Consider the following 6,000-nt stretch of genomic DNA (forward strand, 5'->3'; position numbering starts at 1 on the left):
AAATCTAGCATAAATGATTAATATTGTAACTCACTCGATGGATGATGAATCCCTACATACATGTAGGCAGCAACTCAACTTGAAGATGACTCTCATGTGGCAACAGCCTTTTCTCTAGGACGTATGCTTCTCTAGGGCTCTACTTGCAGAAGTCTTGAAAAAAACCGCTTTGGATAAACCTATAAATGAAGCATTGATTAAAAGTAGCAAATATTAATAAATTTACCTGCTAATAATATTAATGGAAATAATAACATAAGTTACAACTCTAAAGAAATATTACATGGGGGTTCATACTCAAAAGTGCCCTTGATAATTACAATGTTATTCAAAACTAAGCAAATGTTGCATAATTAAGCAGTAGATTGTGAAAAGTAACCCTAAAATTTAGAAAATAATTTTGGGCCTCCCCCTGACAAAAAAATCTACCATTAGATTGATTAACATTATAATTGTTTGTAACTCACTCGAAGCATTGATTAAAAGTAGCAAATATTAATAAATTTACCTGCTAATAATATAAATGGAAATAATAACATAAGTTACAACTCTAGAGAAATATTACATGGGGGTTCATACTCAAAATTGCCCTTGATAATTACAATGTTATTAAAAACTAAGCAAATGTTGCATAATTAAGCAGTAGATTGTGAAAAGTAACCCTGAAATTTAGAAAATAATGTTGAGCCTCCCCCATAACAAAAAAATCTACCATTAGATTGATTAACATTATAATTGTTTGTAACTCACTCGATGGATGATGAATCCCTACATACATGTAGGCAGCAACTCAACTTGACGATGACTCTCGTGTGGCAACAGCCTTTATCTATGGTTCCACAGCTGGAAATTCTCTAGGACGTATGCTTCTCTAGGGCTCTACTTGCAGAAGTCTTGAAAAAAACCGCTTTGGATAAACCTATAAATGAAGCATTGATTAAAAGTAGCAAAACTTAATAAATTTACCTGCTAATGATATTAATGGAAATAATAACATAAGTTACAACTCTAGAGAAATATTACATGGGGGTTCATACTCAAAGGTGCCCTTGATAATTACAATGTTATTCAAAACTAAGCAAATGTTGCATAATTAAGCAGTAGATTGTGAAAAGTAACCCTGAAATTTAGAAAATAACGTTGAGCCTCCCCCATAACAAAAAAATCTTCCATTAGATTTATTAACATTATAATTGTTTGTAACTCACTCGATGGATGATGAATCCCTACATACATGTAGGCAGCAACTCAACTTGACGATGACTCTCGTGTGGCAACAGCCTTTATCTATGGTTCCACAGCTGAAAAATCTCTAGGACATATGCTTCTCTAGGGCTCTACTTGCAGAAGTCTTGAAAAAAACCGCTTTGGATAAATCTATAAATGAAGCATTGATTAAAAGTAGCAAATATTAATAAATTTACCTGCTAATAATATTAATGGAAATAATAACATCAGTTTCAACTCTAGAGAAATATTACATGGGGGTTCATACTCAAAATTGCCCTTGATAATTACAATGCTTTTTTTCAAAAATAAGCAAATGTTGCATAATTAATCAGTAGATTGTTAAAAGTAACCCTGAAATTTAGAAAATAACGTTGAGCCTCCCCCATAACAAAAAAATCTTCCATTAGATTTATTAACATTATAATTGTTTGTAACTCACTCGATGGATGATGAATCCCTACATACATGTAGGCAGCAACTCAACTTGACGATGACTCTCGTGTGGCAACAGCCTTTATCTATGGTTCCACAGCTGAAAAATCTCTAGGACATATGCTTCTCTAGGGCTCTACTTGCAGAAGTCTTGAAAAAAACCGCTTTGGATAAACCTATAAATGAAGCATTGATTAAAAGTAGCAAAACTTAATAAATTTACCTGCTAATGATATTAATGGAAATAATAACATAAGTTACAACTCTAGAGAAATATTACATGGGGGTTCATACTCAAAGGTGCCCTTGATAATTACAATGTTATTCAAAACTAAGCAAATGTTGCATAATTAAGCAGTAGATTGTGAAAAGTAACCCTGAAATTTAGAAAATAATGTTGAGCCTCCCCCATAAAAAAAAAATCTACCATTAGATTGATTAACATTATAATTGTTTGTAACTCACTCGATGGATGATGAATCCCTACATACATGTAGGCAGCAACTCAACTTGACGATGACTCTCGTGTGGCAACAGCCTTTATCTATGGTTCCACAGCTGAAAAATCTCTAGGACATATGCTTCTCTAGGGCTCTACTTGCAGAAGTCTTGAAAAAAACCGCTTTGGATAAACCTATAAATGAAGCATTGATTAAAAGTAGCAAAACTTAATAAATTTACCTGCTAATGATATTAATGGAAATAATAACATAAGTTACAACTCTAGAGAAATATTACATGGGGGTTCATACTCAAAGGTGCCCTTGATAATTACAATGTTATTCAAAACTAAGCAAATGTTGCATAATTAAGCAGTAGATTGTGAAAAGTAACCCTGAAATTTAGAAAATAATGTTGAGCCTCCCCCATAAAAAAAAAATCTACCATTAGATTGATTAACATTATAATTGTTTGTAACTCACTCGATGGATGATGAATCCCTACATACATGTAGGCAGCAACTCAACTTGACGATGACTCTCGTGTGGCAACAGCCTTTATCTATGGTTCCACAGCTGAAAATTCTCTAGGACGTATGCTTCTCTAGGGCTCTACTTGCAGAAGTCTTGAAAAAAACCGCTTTGGATAAACCTATAAATGAAGCATTGATTAAAAGTAGCAAATATTAATAAATTTACCTGCTAATAATATTAATGGAAATAATAACATAAGTTACAACTCTAGAGAAATATTACATGGGGGTTCATACTCAAAAGTGCCCTTGATAATTACAATGTTATTCAAAACTAAGCAAATGTTGCATAATTAAGCAGTAGATTGTGAAAAGTAACCCTAAAATTTAGAAAATAATTTTGGGCCTCCCCCCGACAAAAAAGTCTACCATTATATTGATTAACATTATAATTGTTTGTAACTCACTCGATGGATGATGAATCCCTACATACATGTAGGCAGCAACTCAACTTGACGATGACTCTCGTGTGGCAACAGCCTTTATCTATGGTTCCACAGCTGAAAATTCTCTAGGACGTATGCTTCTCTAGGGCTCTACTTGCAGAAGTCTTGAAAAAAAAACGCTTTGGATAAACCTATAAATGAAGCATTGATTAAAAGTAGCAAAACTTAATAAATTTACCTGCTAATGATATTAATGGAAATAATAACATAAGTTACAACTCTAGAGAAATATTACATGGGGGTTCATACTCAAAGGTGCCCTTGATAATTACAATGTTATTCAAAACTAAGCAAATGTTGCATAATTAATCAGTAGATTGTTAAAAGTAACCCTGAAATTTAGAAAATAATGTTGAGCCTCCCCCATAACAAAAAAATCTTCCATTAGATTGATTAACATTATAATTGTTTGTAACTCACTCGATGGATGATGAATCCCTACATACATGTAGGCAGCAACTCAACTTGACGATGACTCTCGTGTGGCAACAGCCTTTATCTACGGTTCCACAGCTGAAAAATCTCTAGGACATATGCTTCTCTAGGGCTCTACTTGCAGAAGTCTTGAAAAAAACCGCTTTGGATAAATCTATAAATGAAGCATTGATTAAAAGTAGCAAATATTAATAAATTTACCTGCTAATAATATTAATGGAAATAATAACATCAGTTTCAACTCTAGAGAAATATTACATGGGGGTTCATACTCAAAATTGCCCTTGATAATTACAATGCTTTTTTTCAAAAATAAGCAAATGTTGCATAATTAATCAGTAGATTGTTAAAAGTAACCTGAAATTTAGAAAATAACGTTGAGCCTCCCCCATAACAAAAAAATCTTCCATTAGATTTATTAACATTATAATTGTTTGTAACTCACTCGATGGATGATGAATCCCTACATACATGTAGGCAGCAACTCAACTTGACGATGACTCTCGTGTGGCAACAGCCTTTATCTATGGTTCCACAGCTGAAAAATCTCTAGGACATATGCTTCTCTAGGGCTCTACTTGCAGAAGTCTTGAAAAAAACCGCTTTGGATAAACCTATAAATGAAGCATTGATTAAAAGTAGCAAAACTTAATAAATTTACCTGCTAATGATATTAATGGAAATAATAACATAAGTTACAACTCTAGAGAAATATTACATGGGGGTTCATACTCAAAGGTGCCCTTGATAATTACAATGTTATTCAAAACTAAGCAAATGTTGCATAATTAAGCAGTAGATTGTGAAAAGTAACCCTGAAATTTAGAAAATAATGTTGAGCCTCCCCCATAAAAAAAAATCTACCATTAGATTGATTAACATTATAATTGTTTGTAACTCACTCGATGGATGATGAATCCCTACATACATGTAGGCAGCAACTCAACTTGACAATGACTCTCGTGTGGCAACAGCCTTTATCTATGGTTCCACAGCTGAAAATTCTCTAGGACGTATGCTTCTCTAGGGCTCTACTTGCAGAAGTCTTGAAAAAAACCGCTTTGGATAAACCTATAAATGAAGCATTGATTAAAAGTAGCAAAACTTAATAAATTTACCTGCTAATGATATTAATGGAAATAATAACATAAGTTACAACTCTAGAGAAATATTACATGGGGGTTCATACTCAAAGGTGCCCTTGATAATTACAATGTTATTCAAAACTAAGCAAATGTTGCATAATTAAGCAGTAGATTGTGAAAAGTAACCCTGAAATTTAGAAAATAATGTTGAGCCTCCCCACCGCCTTACAAAAAAGTCTACCATTAGATTGATTAACATTATAATTGTTTGTAACTCACTCGATGGATGATGAATCCCTACATACATGTAGGCAGCAACTCAACTTGACGATGACTCTCGTGTGGCAACAGCCTTTATCTATGGTTCCACAGCTGAAAATTCTCTAGGACGTATGCTTCTCTAGGGCTCTACTTGCAGAAGTCTTGGAAAAAAATGCTTTGGATAAACCTATAAATGAAGCATTGATTAAAAGTAGCAAATATTAATAAATTTACCTGCTAATAATATTAATGGAAATAATAACATAAGTTACAACTCTAGAGAAATATTACATGGGGGTTCATACTCAAAAGTGCCCTTGATAATTACAATGTTATTCAAAACTAAGCAAATGTTGCATAATTAAGCAGTAGATTGTGAAAAGTAACCCTAAAATTTAGAAAATAATTTTGGGCCTCCCCCCGACAAAAAAGTCTACCATTATATTGATTAACATTATAATTGTTTGTAACTCACTCGATGGATGATGAATCCCTACATACATGTAGGCAGCAACTCAACTTGACGATGACTCTCGTGTGGCAACAGCCTTTATCTATGGTTCCACAGCTGAAAATTCTCTAGGACGTATGCTTCTCTAGGGCTCTACTTGCAGAAGTCTTGAAAAAAAAACGCTTTGGATAAACCTATAAATGAAGCATTGATTAAAAGTAGCAAAACTTAATAAATTTACCTGCTAATGATATTAATGGAAATAATAACACAAGTTACAACTCTAGAGAAATATTACATGGGGGTTCATACTCAAAGGTGCCCTTGATAATTACAATGTTATTCAAAACTAAGCAAATGTTGCATAATTAATCAGTAGATTGTTAAAAGTAACCCTGAAATTTAGAAAATAATGTTGAGCCTCCCCCATAACAAAAAAATCTTCCATTAGATTGATTAACATTATAATTGTTTGTAACTCACTCGATGGATGATGAATCCCTACATACATGTAGGCAGCAACTCAACTTGACGATGACTCTCGTGTGGCAACAGCCTTTATCTATGGTTCCACAGCTGAAAAATCTCTAGGACATATGCTTCTCTAGGGCTCTACTTGCAGAAGTCTTGAAAAAAACCGCTTTGGATAAACCTATAAATGAAGCATTGATTAAAAGTAGCAAATAT

Source organism: Lytechinus pictus, chromosome 15, assembly GCF_037042905.1.
Source record: "Lytechinus pictus isolate F3 Inbred chromosome 15, Lp3.0, whole genome shotgun sequence".
NCBI lineage: Eukaryota > Metazoa > Echinodermata > Echinoidea > Temnopleuroida > Toxopneustidae > Lytechinus > Lytechinus pictus.